This window comes from Mus pahari, unplaced genomic scaffold (assembly GCF_900095145.1).
Source record: "Mus pahari unplaced genomic scaffold, PAHARI_EIJ_v1.1 scaffold_7374_1, whole genome shotgun sequence".
Taxonomy (NCBI): Eukaryota; Metazoa; Chordata; class Mammalia; order Rodentia; family Muridae; genus Mus; species Mus pahari.
The window spans coordinates 31046-46987 of record NW_018392874.1 but is presented as its reverse complement, the minus strand read 5'-3'; the positions used below and the strand labels follow the sequence as shown (position 1 = coordinate 46987).

The following is a 15942-nucleotide window of genomic DNA, read 5'->3' as shown; positions in this document are numbered from 1 at the left end:
CCCTCCCTCACTTAATTGCATACAAGAGGAAATGTGAAGTGCTGAGCTCTGAGCCTGAGACAGCGAGAGGACCTCAGCAATTTCAAGCACTCCAGAGTTGGCCCCGCCCTCTCCCACACAGACCTGGGCAGCTAAGTATCAGCTAGGCTGTCTGACTCAGGAGTTATGCAAACAGCTGAGAAGATGTTGTCAGGGGAGGGGCACTTGGAATCTCTCCATGAGTAATCACTGGGCTCTACAGTATCACTCCCCATCACCCTAGGTTTAGAGATGAGTTCCTCTCCAGAACTGGAGCAAGACTCCAAATACAGATTTCTTTAAAAGAAAAAAGGAAAAGAAATCCTCACACTCCTGTACACTAAAAGTACTGCCCACTTCCTCCAGCACACTTGTTTACTGCTGACTAAAGACAGAGAGAGGATGCTAACTGATATGTGCCTCACTTTCCCCTATAAAGTCATGGCAATATTTGAGTATCTTGTGAAGGTGGAGGAGGAGGAGGCTGTAACAAGGACAGGAAACCATTCCTTCAACACCTCTGACTGCTGGATCTAGATGAGACACAAGGGAAGGCAGCAAGGGACATCAAATGAATGTGAAAAATGATACTTACATTCAGTGGGTCCTTACCAAAAGAACAGACCCATAGAAGAGCCAAGTCTATCCCAGAGCAGCTAAAAGCTAAAGGGTATAGAGACAGGGCTCAAGCTTTAGGGTTTCAGAAGGAGGTGTCTACCCTGACTTGTACTCAGAGCACAAGGTCCAGGCATTTCTACCACATTCTAAATCCCTCAGAGATCTGTCACCAACATTGATAACTTCTGTCTGTGAGGAAGCATTTCCCTAGTCAAGCCTAAACAAAGGATGGCAGTGGGTGGCAACAATCACAAAGGTTTTGCTCAGTGTCAGACCTTTGTGCCCAGAGCAAGAAAACATCCCAAAGTCCAGTCCGTTAGACTCCTCCCTCACCTTTACAAGGGTATATTTGCAAACTGTTATTCTTCAGGACAACACTAATGGCTTTCAAGCCCCCATATCCTCAGGCTGGCACTTAATAAATGATCCTCCTACCTCAGCTTTTTGAGTGATTTCATTCCAGGTGTAAACCACCATGCCCTATTGTCTGGGAAGTACAACTTTGGGTGTTGTTTTGATTATCTCTATGACAACTTGAAACAAGCTATTGTTATTTGAAAAAAACAGAACTCTCAACTGAGAAAATGCCTCTAGAAGACTGGCCTATAGGGAAGTGTGTAGTTCATTTTCTTAATCNGTGATCATTGTGGGAGGGACCACACCCTGTTTTGAGTCGGGTCACATTTGGTTATTCCTTTGTGCTATAAAAATATAGGCTAAACAAGCCATGAGGTACAAGCAAGTAATTATCATCCCTGCATGGCTTTTGCATCAGTTTCTGCCTGCAGCTTCCTGCCTTCAGTTTCTTTCCTGAGTTCCCTCAGTGAAGTATAAACTGGCTAGTGTACATGTAGATGAAATGAATCCTTTCCTCCCCAAGTTGATTTTAGCTATAGTGTTTCATCACAAGTAGATATCCTAGGACAGATGTTAACACATTGGACATGTGTGCCAGCACCAATAACCTGCCTCATAGAAGATAGCCTCTGTGTTATTTGTGAATCAAAGGCATGCAGTGTTCTTTGAGGTCAGAAGAAATAATTTGACCCCCTTGGACTGGTTGCAGTTGGTTGTGTGCTGCTATGTTGTGAATGAACATGAATGCATTTGACATATATGACAGTGTTTCCAGCTATTGATAAAAAAAATATATATGCTTCAAAAATAAGTTAGCTGCTAGCCCATGCTTATTGTCAAAAGTAAGGATTTTCATCTTGGAGATTTCCAAAAAAGGGGGTATGAGAGATGATGCCAAAGCCCATTTGCTAGATCCTCTTGCAGAGATGGCAACCTACCCACCTGCAGCACATAGACCCTTTTCTCTCTCAGGACCCCATTGGCCTCAGCTTGTATAGAATTGTCAATTGTCTGTCTCTCCTTGAGAATGTCATGGCTCCCTGCTATGTCCCCCTTTGCTGGCAACAGGATGCTCGTATGAGAATTAATTTACCAAGGCAACTAAAACCAATATTAAAATCCCTGGCCTGCACCTCACATGAGTCCAGAAATTCTTTGGGTACAGAGGGTCAACAGAGACAAAGCGGCTTTGATGATGTTGATGGGATTCCTCTATCTAATTAAAGAAAGCATTTGTCTACTTTTCTCTAATTGCTCACTGCAGTTGCATTTGGGCATTGTTTTATTTTCTTTCCTTTAGTTTTCTTTCCCCTTTGGACAAAAGCCTGGTTTCTTTCTCTTTTATTTATTTATTCTTTGCGTTTTCTTTTTCCAAGACAGGGTTTCTGTACATAGCCCTGACTGTCCTGGAATTCATCAAGTAGAGCAGGTTGGCCTCACACTTACAGAGATCCTTCTGCCTCTACCTCAGGAGTGCTTGGAGTAAAGGTGAACACCACCACTCCTAGGAAAGCCTGGTTTCTGATGTTTTCCTGACCCTCCCCCATTTCTTCCCTCTTCTTCTCTCTTTTCTGCCTTGGTCCAGTGCCACACCAGAGGCACACAGGGTTTATTATAAAAAAGAGGAACATGGTGTGAACAGAGCCTNTTGCTGCAGGGGCAGAGCCTGAACCAATTCAGCCCAGATAAAATTCCCAAGTTGGGAGAAGGAAATGGACACAGGTGCTTAGCCTTAACCAAGGAGAATTGCAATTGATATTCACATGTAAAGGAATAATTAGTTTCTCCAGTGCAGTCTCACAGGGTTGTTAAGTACAGTTAATCATGAAGACAAACTTAGCAGTTGATAGCCAACAAGACAATGAATGCAAATGCATTTTTGGTAGACAATTTTTTTCTCATTTTTTTTGTTCAATTCCATTTGTATCACATACATCATAGCTACAGAGTTGTAGTTTTATTGCTCTCTCTCTCTCTCTCTCTCTCTCTCTCTCTCTCTCTCTCTCTCTGCTTTTGTGTGTCTGTGTTTGTATGTGTATCTTGTTTTTCATTGTTTTTGTTTTGTTTCTGTTTCTTTCTAATTTACCTTAAATGTAACTTTCTTTCTTTCTTCATTTCTTACTTTCTTCCTTCCTTCTTTCCTTCCTTCCTTTCATTTTGCTCATTTTCAGAAAGAAAAGAAGATTTCTATTTTGTTGAGTTCAAATCTAACACTGATCTGGAAATAGTTTTTAGATGGGATAACGTTAATAGCTGCATTACTTCTATTGAAAAACTTTTAAAAACCAAAAAAAAAAGAACATTAATCTGAGATTGAATTAGTAAAGAATCTTTACTAACATTGAGCACAGAGATATCACATGTTAATCATAGCAGGGAAGATCTGTTAATACAGTGAAGAAAGAAAACCACAGAGGATACAGAGTCCCTTCCCTGCCTACCTCACATCTCTATGGGGATTCGTCGCATTTGGGGGCCATCTGCTGGTCATGAGCTCCCCTGCATGTAGCTTTGACAAGGCTTACACTGAAGTTGCATTGTCTGGCTTAAGAAAAATTGCATCCCTGTAACTTCATTGATCACAGACCTCAGCTGAAGGGAGAAGTTGTTTTATTTTACCTGGAGATTATGACTTATACAGCAGCTGTTTTAAGTTGAGCCAGCGTTAGTATAATATCCCGCTATATTTACAATGTGGGATGTATAGACAATGGAATACTGCTCATAGTAAAACACAAATTATGAAGTTTAAAGAAATGAATGTACCTTTTAAAATATGCTGAATGTGGTCACCTATGTCCATAAGAAAAATCCTTCATGTTTCATGTTTTCTTTCATTTTTTATTTTATTTTATTTATTTATTTATTTATTTATTTATTTATTTTGGTTTTTTTGAGACAGGGTTTCTCTGTATAGCCTTGCCTGTCCTGGAACTCACTCTGTAGACCAGTCTGTCCTCGAACTCAGAAATCCGCCTGCCTCTGCCTCCTGAGTGCTGGGATTAAAGGCGTGCGCCACCATGCCCGGCTCATGTTTTCTTTCATAATGTTCACTGATTTAACTATTATATTGCATGTTTTATTTCTAGAAACCAAGAGAGTAGAAATGGGCCAGTAGGGTCACATGAATTAAAGGAAATGATGTAGTAAAGTAGAGATAAAATGAATGCAACGTATGCATAGAGATGAGGCAGAGTGGTTCAAACATGAAATGGTGTTGGAAACTCGAGAAAAATGACAGTGGCATAGGATAAACCATTGATAAGTGTTATAAGAGCGGTAAGATGAAATGTAGGATCATTCAATGTAGGTAAAAACAAAAATATAGAGTAAATAAAATGTATGTAGCATGAAAGACAAACCAGGGATCCTGAGAGTCAAACAAAATGCATTATGAAGTTAAAAGAGAAAAATATTATAAATTTTGACAGGGCGGTGGTGGCTCAAGCCTTTAATCCCTGCACTTGGGAGGCAGAAGAAGGAAGATTTCTGAATTCGAGGCCAGCTTGGTCTACAGAGTGAGTTCCAGGACAGCCAGAGCTCTACAGAAAAAACACTGTCCCAGAAAGCCAAAAACAAAAAACAAAAAACAAATTTTCTATGAAAACCTCTTGAGATATAAAGAACAGCTCATAGTTGCCTAATATATGTTTAGGAATATCTTATTGTTGATAGAGGAATTTTATGATCAGAAAATCATCAGCATTTATGAATCTTCTGATATAGTCTGTTTATCAAAAATACTGAATGCAAAGAAATTCTGTGAAAAATTGCTGGTATTCAGATAATACTTTCTGTTCAGTTGTAACTATTGTCTCAGTGATCTGGGCCTGGACATGCTCTATGGCTATGTGGGATATGTGTTTGCAGAGAGCCAAGTAGAAAGTATATGGATGGGCTGTATGTTTTATTTTGATTTAGGTATATTTGGACAGAGGTACAAACATGGAGGGCAATGCTGCTCGCAGAAGATATGAGTTATTGATTGGACATCTCAGTGCCTGTCACAGGATAACTCACCATAAGTTAATGGTCAAAGAGTCCTCATATGTGACACAACAATATGAGGTATTGAAGTTGCTCTAAGTTTCACAATAACTTTACAATTAAACTTCATTTCTGAGAAAAACATTAGACACTGAATAGAATAAATGAGTCAGAGGATATGACTCCAAAGATCTGTCTTCCAGACATAACAGGACTCATGTGCATGTGAACCTAGAGAATATGTGACAGCATGCACAAAGTGTGTAGAGACTCAATCCATATGGTGTTCCAGTGCTGAGAGAGGGTCATGGCCACAGGTTCTCACCCTTCACTGAGGAGTTTCTGAAATTAATACTTGTTTGGCATGGAAAATTAGCTTTCTCCAATGGAACAACATTGGGTATACTTAACCAAACACATGTCCAGAAATAGAAGGCCAACACACAGTAAGAAGTTCCATCCTAAGAGTATGTGGAAGAGGGAACTAGTGTGACACTACTGGTTGTGTGAACATCCCTGTATTAGTGATACTGCAAAGATGGTAAATATAAGAACAACTATTTATGAATGATCTCAGACCCTACCTCAACTAACAAGTACATGTTGGTAAATGAATTCTATGAAAAGTGATCTAATAATATTTTCAACAACATACAGGAATTCCATGTGCACACCTATGCATTAAAATATGAGTATTTCTCACATTCTAAGAGAGTGGGACTTCTGCTAGAACACAGCAAGAATTAACAACTCACCTAGGATCACTTAATACTTAAGAATATGAAAGGAGTGTTTCTTTGCCCAGATGTTGGTGATTTGGATTTTATAGGTCAAATTCAAATTATCCATTATCTCCAACTATTTCAACAAGTGTTCTGGTCTCTCAGAATCCAGTGATATTTTTATGATGCATCTCCACACTTTTTATTGTTTTGTTGAGTAAGGAACATGTCAGTAGAGGTGGTCCCTCGCGAAGACATTGGCAAGATATGCTGTCCTGTAGGTTTATCCTAAATCAGTACACAGATGTCCTTTTTAAAAAAATTCCATTAAAGACAACTGGTTTTATTTTCTTTTTTTTTCAATTTTATTAGGTATTTACTTCATTTACATTTCAAATGCTAACCTGAAAATCCCCTATACCCTCCATGCCTCGCACGCCTACACACCCACTCCTACTTCTTGGCCCTGGTGTTCCCCTGTACTGGGGCATATAAAGTTTACAAGACCAAGGGGCCTCTCTGCCCAATGATGGCTGACTAGGCCATCTTCTACATGTGCAGCTAGAGACAGGAGCTCTAGGGCTACTACTTAGTCCATATTGTTGTTTCACCTATAGGGTTGCAGACCCCTTCAACTCTTTGGGTACTTTCTCTAGCTCCTCCATTGGGGGCCCTGTGTTCCATCCAATAGCTGACTGTGAGCATCCACTTCTGTATTTGCCAGGCACAGGCATAGCCTCAGAAGAGACAGCTATATCAGGGTCCTTTCAGCAAAAGCTTGCTTGCATATGAAATAGTGTCTGCATTTGGTGGCTGATTATGGGATGGACGCCTGGTTGGGGCAGTTTCTGGATGGTCCATCCTTTCATCTCAGATGTCCTTTTTAAAACAAGACAAAAGCAACATAGGACTTTGAGGAGGAGGTACAAAAATGGACATTCAATATTACTATTTCTGAACAAGTCTAAAGGTTAGACGTTTTGGTCATCTCAGTGACAAGGCAGGTTGCTGGTCCTCTGGGGATTCTGACACACTCGGGATGTGATTGTGATTATAACACTGTATCATCACAATAATAGTCTTCAGAGTCCTCAGATGTCAGGATATTAGTTCCAGGTAGGCTGTGCTGGAGAATTTGACTAGAGTAGATGTAGCCTTGCCTTTAAACTTCTGATTGTAGGTAGTACCAAAACTTTCAGAATCAATTCATCCAATCCACTCTAGAGCCTGTCCAGGCCTCTGCTTTACCCAGTTCATAAGTAGTTGCTAATGGTGTAGACAGAAGACTTGCATCACACCACCACTGAAGCACCAAGGCTCACCTTCTCAGCTCCACACTGCTACAGCTGAATGTGAACAACTGTGGAGAGAAAGGCAGTGTGTATGTCATTGTCACCTCAAGCCCTGTCTCCTTTTCAGATTTTGAAATGGTGAGCCCCTTCCTGTTGTTATTGACAGGAGGAAGCTCCATTCCATGGTTTGAGTCAGTGAGTTCTGGGACTGTAAACAGGACACTGATCATAGGTTGTTTTCATGGTTTGGAAATACCTGTATTTACTGCCATAAACTCAAGTTATTTGCATATTCATGAACAGGGTTCTTACATAAGAACCTATTCCAGTGGGACAACAACTGAAGAAGAAGGACTGAGAAGGCACATGGATTAGGCAGCAGGATGCATAGGACCAAATCCTACTCATCTCTGAGGAAATGCATCCAATGTACTTTCCCTGACCCCTGGGCAGATGCTTTGGATGTAACTTCAGGGACTAAGCTCTCAGTAGATTTTTAGCCTGTGTCTGTTGCTCTACTTTGGCACAATGTTAACACATTGGTTTATACATGGCACTTTTCAATAATGATGGTGGTGTTGGTGTTGGTGTTGGTGATGGTGGACATAGTGATGTTGTTGATGATGATGATTTTGATGGTTAATTCTAAAAACATCAATCTTTTGAGAATTAGAAACATCTTTCAGACAAGGAGCATGTGTCTTTTCCACAGTTTATACACTTCAAAATTTGCTAAAAAAGAGTAAAATTAAATGTGCTTAAAATGTTTACATATCAATGATTACTGGAGCACTATCATGAGTATCTAAATTATAGATATAAGCTATAGATTTTTAACAAAGGATTTTATGACTAAGTCATTTCTCTAGACCTACCAACACTAGATCCCTGTTGTTCCCTTAGGAACCTTCCAATAAGTCTCTTTACAAACATCCTAACCACTTCTGTCTCTTTAACTAATAACACAGTGAGTTTAATTAGTTCTACCTATATAAACGTACATAGAGTCATCACTAGTAAAGAGTGGAACTCCAGAAATATTCCCCCAAAATAGATGAATTTTGTCCATCAGTTTTAAAATGCTAAAAGACTTTCAGCATGGTGTGGGCCTTAAGAGTACCTCCCCATCCATGTTGTAATTTTTTTAATTGTTACATTATTCTTAGTGGTGATTACAGAAAACACCTGCAACAAGTTGGATACATTAACCTCGGAAAATGACTTACATAATTCAATTTTAAGGGATTAAACTGATATTAATAAGCTTGACAATAGCTTTAACTGTTCAGTAATTTTTTAAAAAAAAATATTTATTTATTATATGTAAGTACACTGTTGCTGTCTTCAGACACTCCAGAAGAGGGCGGCAGATTTCATTACAGATGGTTGTGAGCCACCATGTGGTTGCTGGGATTTGAACTCAGGACCTTTGGAAGAGCAATCAGTGCTCTTAACCACTGAGCCATCTCTCCAGCCCCTGTTCAGTAATTCTGAGGTCTCTCATGTGGTAATTTTCACTGGTATGACTTGTGTGTGTCTTGTCCTGGTAAATATAGCTACTGAGAGTTCATATGAACACTAAGAACAGTTAAATCCCTAGAGATAGGATTTCATGTCTGTTAACCTAGTTCTCTGTATCAAACATCCTTATTTCCCATGTGTTTGATACCCCTTTATTTTTGGGTGAGAGATAGATATCATTACTCATCTGTGGTTGAGTACTATGTCAATCACTCTCAATACTTAAACCACTCATGAAAGTCTGCATCAATATTTACACACAGCACATATGAGCCTCTGTGATCAAGGTTTAGACAATCTACTAGCTATAAACATAAATATTTATAAGGCAGTTTGACAACATGACAATTATCAATAGGACTGGAATCTACTGAGTCCTATATCATCTATAAACCCAGACTTCGGACTATACCTACCCTGTATAAAGTCTTTCCTTTTAAAATTCACCAATAATAAATAAAAAAATCATGTTATATCCTAGTATATCCCTCCCAAACATGTACACTAATGACTCTACATCTTATTATAGAGAGATTTGCATGCCTGTATTCATTCACAGCATGGTATTTATGCTCTATAAACAGCATATAGAGGAAACAATCATCCCAGGTTTCCAAAAAAATACACAAGTAAAAAGTGACAAAGTTGTTCACATAGAAAAAAGAATATAACTCAGTGCTATAACATGAAATGCATAATCTATAAGTATATGCATGGAATGGAAAAAATATACTGAATGTTTACCAATGTCCTTAAGACCAGTGCTTCATGTTCTTATTCATATATGCTGCAAGATTTGATTACTTTTTGGTATATTTAATTGTTGAAACCTGGTGTCTTAGTCAGGGTTTCTATTCCTGCACAAACATTATGACAAAGAAGCAAGTTGGGGAGGAAAGGGTTTATTCAGCTTACATTTCCACATTGCTNTTCATCACTGAAAGAAGTCAGGACTGGAACTCAAGCAGGTCAGAGAGCAGGTGCTGATGCAGAGACCATGGAGGGATGTTCTTTACTGGCTCTCTGAGCCTGCTCTCTTTCAGACCCCAAGACTACCAGCCCAGAGATGGCACCACCCACAAGGGGACCTCCCCCTTGATCACTAATTGAGAAAATGCCTTACAGCTGGATCTCATGGAGCCATTTCCCCCAACTGAAGATCCTTTCTCTGTGATAACTCCAGCTGTGTCAAGTTGACACAAAACTAGCCAGTACACCTGGATACTAGAATTGACTCATTAGAGTATGAGGATTTTACAAAGATGATATAAAGGAAGAGACATCAAAAAGAAAGTAAAGAATTTTAAAATTGAGTAGATAATAAAAGTTGGATGTCTCAAAGGACCATGTGGACTGATGTAGATATGAAGTCACAGAGACTGTTGCTGAAGGCACATAGACTGAACTAAGTCAACTCACATTAAAATCCCCAAGTTGGGAGGAGGAAATGGACACAAGTTCTCAGCCCTAACAAAGAAATTCTGCAATTGACACTCACAAAGGAAAAATTAATTTCCTTCAATAGAGTCTCACAGGAGATATTAAGCACGGAGATATTAATCATGGAAGACAGGCTTAGTAGGTGATTGCCACCAAAACTTGTGGTCTATTTTATTTCTGCAATTTTTTTTCAATATTACTTTATCTAGATCTTTTTCTATCACTTAAATTTGCCTTTATATGACCACTACAGAGCTTTGATCTTACTGATTTTGCTGTCTGTGTGTGTACATGTGTGTTTGGGTCTGTATCTGTTTGTAGGTATGTGTGTGTTTATGTGTCTGTGTGTTTATGTGTGTGTCTGTGTACCTGTGGGTACTTGTGTGTGTCTGTGTGTATATATGTATGTGTTTCTGTGTGTGTATTTCTGTGTCTGTGCCTGTATTTGTATGTGTGTGGGTGTATGTGTGTGTAGCTGTGTTTGCATATGTGTATGTGTGTGTATCTGTCTCTGTTTTCCCAGCCCACAGGACATGTTATTCCATGGGTCTGTGGGGGATGAAGTCTAAAGGGGAAGGGAGAGAGAGAGAGAGAGAGAGAGAGAGAGAGAGAGAGAGAGAGAGACTATGCAACAGGGTGGATTTTGTTACAGTCTTGTTTATTGAAGGCTAAAAGCCCAGTTTTTAAGGCATACAGGGAGAGGAGATAGGGAGGGGTTAAAGCATGATCAAAAGAAACAGAGTGAAGGACAAAATGGAGGCATGCTAATTGCAGGTGTGAAACTTCTTGTGATTTATTTCAGAGTCTTGGCACCACTGCTCCGGTACGCTGGATGGCTTGTCTCTGAAGTCTGGGTCTTCCAAGGTGTTTGTTTTGGGCAACTCCTGAATGCTGGATACCTTTTAACAGCTCCAGATGTCATCTTAGGGCAGAGATCAAATGATTCCCAGAGCAGTCTTGGGTGGAGAGAGATAGAGCAACCTTGAGAATGAGGGAGTTACACAGCCCTTAACAAAGGACCATTTGGCTATTTGGTGAGAGCTGTCAAAGGCCTGGTTTATCTCAGCCTGGTCTCCAATATCTCCCCCTTTTAACTTAATTAAAAATTGGGGGTGGCTATAAAAAGAGGGTCAGTGAAGCACCTTGTCTTAGGCCTTGAGGCTTGCATCCGTGTCCAGCACCCAGTAACTAGGCCTTTCCAGGTCCTAGGTGGGGAAGGGCCCTGTCTTAGGCTGTGCGGGGGTGTGTCCCACAAAATTCCCATCATTGGGCCTCCTTGCAGCCAAAAGGGTGTGTACCTGACTCATGGAACCTCAATATTCCCATCCTAGGTCACTTCACAGCTTATGGCCCTCAACCACTATTAGGAGTCAGGGAGTCACCCTCCTAGTAATGACATCTCCACAGCCTATGGAACCAAGAGGGCTCCGCATCTGCAGAGAGGGTGGAGAACTGAAGGCCACCAGCTCTCTCTCTGCATTGGTGGGAGAGAGGTCTTCGGTGGAGTCTCAAGTGTCCACCCGTTGGTAGTAAACTGAAACTGGCTTTAAGGCAGCATCAATCTGTGATTTAACAAAACTGGTTCATCTGTTAAAAACCCAGAGGCCAAATGACAAAAGCAGCAGAATGCCCAAGAAAGGTCCCAGAATGGTGGGAAGCAAAGTGGAAAGCCAAGGAGAGGTAGAAAATCTATTTTGATACCACGATTCTTGCATCTCTCTATTATGCAATCTTTCATCCAATCTAGTTCTGACCTTGTCTATACTATAAGGAACTAGGCCAGTCCTATCACTATAAAAACAGTATTCTTCTTTGAGGGCAGCACAGAGTTCTCTTTCCTGCAGGAATACCAAATCAAGGTCTCTTCTATTCTGTAAAACTACTTCAGACAGAGAGACTAAGGAATCTTTTAAATTTTTCAGGCCTCTTTGTATCTCTTGGATGTCTCTGTCCACTGTGTGATTAAGCTGGACGAGCTGCACAGACTGTTGTTGGGAGATTAGGGAGGCAATTCCTGTTTCCACGCCTGCAGCACTCACACCAAGGATCACTGCTAAGGTTACTGCAGTAATTGGCTCTCTCTTAGAGAGGGGCAAGTTGGTGCATTTATCCAAGAACTGGAGTAAATCTTCTGCAGGATGTATCATCAACTTTGGGAAAAGTTGAACCAGGACACAGTAATCCCTATTAGCTAAAAATGTCTGGGTGACAGACACTATTGCACATGCCAGCAAGATTCTGCTGAAGGGACTCTGACATAGCAGCCTCTTGTATGTGTGTGTGTGTGTGTGTGTGTGTGTGTGTGTGTGTGTGTGTGTCTATGTGTCTTTGAGTGTGTCTGTACATGTGTGTATGTGTGTATATGCATGTGTGTGTGTATGTCCTGGTTTATTTTTGTTGTTTTTTGTTTGTTTGCTTGTTTGTTTTTTGTTGTTGTTTGCCTTTAATCCCCATCAAATTTCTTCTTTTATTCTTTTTGCTTTTTCAGAAAAAAATAAACTAAAAAGATGTTTAGTTTGGAAAGTTGGAAGGTAGGAAGTCTCTGACATAAGTTGTGGGTAGGGAAATCAGTTATTTGAAAACATTGTATGATTTTATTCAGAAATTATAAAAAGCCATAGAAGCAAATAAACAGACATCTGGGAAGTGTTTCACAAAGACTCTTTACACTGTTTGAACACATAGACATCACCTGTAAATCACAGCAGGACACATCAGTTAATACATTTAAGAAAGGCAACTACAGAGGATACAGTGTGCCCTCCATACCCTTCTCATCTTTCTATGGGGATTTCTGGCTTCACTTTGCTCCCTGATTGTCATGAGCTTCCATGCAGTTAGGTTTGTCATGGCCTACACTCAAGTTACACAGTCTGGCTTGAGAAATACTTTGTATCTGTAAGTTCAGTGTTCATGGAGCTAAGCTAAAGAGAGAAGTAGACATAGTTTACATATGGATAATGACTTATACATCAGAGGTTTTAAGTTGTGCCAATATTGCTGCAATGTCCTTCTCAGAGCCAGGTTCNTCCTTGGTGGCAGTTGGAAGCAGATCTTGCAGATCCCATTTCTAAAATGGTAATGACAGGAGGTAGCAGCTTTTATTCCTGTATTCATCAGGCTACACTTCAGGCAGAGAACCTGTGTTTAGAGGGTAAATTTCTCACCTACACTATATAACTGACAAAGAAAAAAGACTTACACAATAATTGGACAAAGGAATGAAAATATTGGCATAAATGACTTAAATGCTGCAGCAGCTCAGGACATGGCTGATTGTTAGATGCTGAAATAATTTTGAACTTACTGCTGGAATATGCCTGTATTAACAAGAATGGAGAGCTAGTGAAAACTGTGCCTGGAGAAATTGAAAAGGACCAATCATATGAATACACTCTGGAGACCCATAAAAGTACTAAACTTAAAATATGATATATACACAAAGGACTCTTGCTAAAACAAACACATGAAAGACCCTTTTCCTGAAGCAGACCCAGGTGAAAGAAACTATTCCTGAAGGAGACACAGGTGAGAGTATGTCTGGATATAGCAAACATGTGAAAGGATCCCTGAAGTAGTATATATATGACACCATATACCATAGAAGTCTTGCACTGAGTCTTGGGTTGGTTTTTTCCACCTCATTATTCTTAGCTAATGACAGGAATGTATGGGTTTGCCTTATGTAGTGTTGTTTACTTCACCTTGTGGTAATGCTGATATTGAGAGAAACTCACNCAAGAACTGCTTGTGAGTTTCCTGCAGCTGCTTGCTGCATCAATAGCCTTAGGCCAGTTGGTGAGCCATCTGGTTTCTTTATGATTGAGTTACAGGAACCGAATGTCAAAGAATTCCAGGGCAGCCAGCATTACGAAGAACAAACTTATCTGAGAAAGACAAAGTCTCCTTGCCTGTCTCATTCCTCCTCAGATAAGATGGTGCTCACCAGATTTTTACCTGGACNTACTCAGCTATCTCAGGACCAACTTGAAGCTGAAGAAAGGAAGAGAGCTCAGATATCACAGCAGACATTGCAGATCTCCTCTGGAATGGAACCTCCCTAATCCAGATACAAGAAAGGCTGAATTCAGAACTTGATAGAGGATTTTAGGAATAGAGATATTCCCAGAAATCAGGATATGGTGGGGAAAAGTGTCAAATTCATTGGCCATTCAGTTGGATCATGAAGGGAAAATTAAATATGATGCAATTACTAGACATGGGCCACTAAAAGAAAAGGTCATTTATAGCAAATAAACTGACCTGGTTCGAAAGGAAGTTATAACTGCAGATGACCCAGATATTCAATGTCCCTATGAAGAGGCCATTGAAGAGATAACAGAAAAGAAATGAGTGGCATTGCAGAAGATAATATCAAGGAAGGTTGCTGCTGCCATGCCATCTCGGCAAGGAAGAACTTTCAATCCTGGAGCTGAACAAAGGGTTATTCAGATGGTAGAAATGCAGAAATATCCAAGATTCAAGATTAGTAAGAAAATTCCCAAGGGACCACCTTCTCCTCCAGAACCCGAGATGCACGGTCCAACTTGGAAGAAGAATTTTGAAGATCAGTAAGAATGGAAGATCCAGTTGGGCATGATGGTACACACCTTCAATCCCAGCACTTGGGAGGCAGGGGCAGGAGGATTTATGAGTTCGAGGTCAGCCTATTCTAAAGAGTGAGTTCCAGGACAGCCAGGGCTACACAGAGAAATCCTGTCTCAAAAAAAAAAAAAAAAAAAAAACCAAAACCCCAAAAAACAAACAAAAAAAACAACAAAAAACAAACAAACAAACAAACAAAAGGGAAGATCCCTCAGTGTACACAACTGGAAGAACTTGAAACTTTATAAGATTCCATTGGTAAAGAAGTGACTGTTGGTAGGAAAAGAGATGCAGCATATACATATAAATGAAAATTGCAAACTATCTATTACTGATCTGAAGGTACATGAGGCTGTGGAAATGTGAACCTTTAGGAGAAAATGTTGGCCCAAAAAGAAAACAAAACAAAACAAAACAACAAACAAACAAACAAACAAAAAAACACCAAGAGAAACTTAGAGAAATGGCCCAGAAATTCAGAGAGGAGAGCTTGGTTGAAAACCCAGAGGATGGAGAGGCCCATGAAAGGGATGAAATCCTTTGTGACAGGCAAAAAGAGAGGCTATGTGACTGGAATCTTTCCAGGGCAGCTCCTGATAACAACAAAGAAATGAAAATTGAGATGTCAGTGAAGTCATTGCTCTTGGTGTGGCCAATCCTCAAACTTCCAATGAACTCCATTATGAGCAAAGGCTCTTCAAACTTGCAAAGGGCTTGCAGGAGGAGAGGATGAAAATTACATTGTTTATGATCAGGCCTGGAGAGGTGGGAATGGAATGGCTCAGAGTATTACAGGCCCAGTAAAATCTGGACAAGGATGTGTGAGGTGATGACATCAGAACCAGGATAAAGACCCACAGGTCCATTCCTGATAAGGCATTTTCTTGTTCAGACTATATACAGAGAGGCCAAGAAGGACCAGGTCATCTTGAGGAAGATAATTTTGGATTTGACAACTTTTTGAAAGAACCCAAACTGCACAGTGTTTCTAAAGGACCTTCTGAAGGCATGCTCTTAGCTTGTGTAAAGCCATGGTGTATCTGTATTCTTCAAAACATCTGCTACATCATCACCACCTTGTGGTACTTGGTTCCAGGCAGTTTAGCAATACAGCTGCTGTTCCTCCGATGCCCTTTCTAGACCCCTTGGGGATGCCACTGCATGCCTGAATTTTTTTGAGACAAGAAATTGGATCACTTAAGTCAAGCTCCCAGAGGACAGTGCTTTTGTTACCCTGCTTTCTCAAAATCAGTAACACCTGGGTGACTCTTACACATTTCCATGTAGAGCTACAGCAGGATGTGCTTTGCTTCTCTCTGGAAACCAGCTTCCTTGTATTCTCAGAAAATACTTCCCAGAAGATGTCACCTCAATGAAGCTGG

General features: G+C 40.2%; 1 pseudogene; it reads left to right on the top strand.

The window, feature by feature from the left end:
* Nucleotides 1–13890: 13890 nt before the first annotated feature.
* On the top strand, nt 13891–15700 carry LOC110315226 (annotated as a pseudogene).
* The last annotated feature ends 242 nt before the right edge of the window (nt 15701–15942 follow it).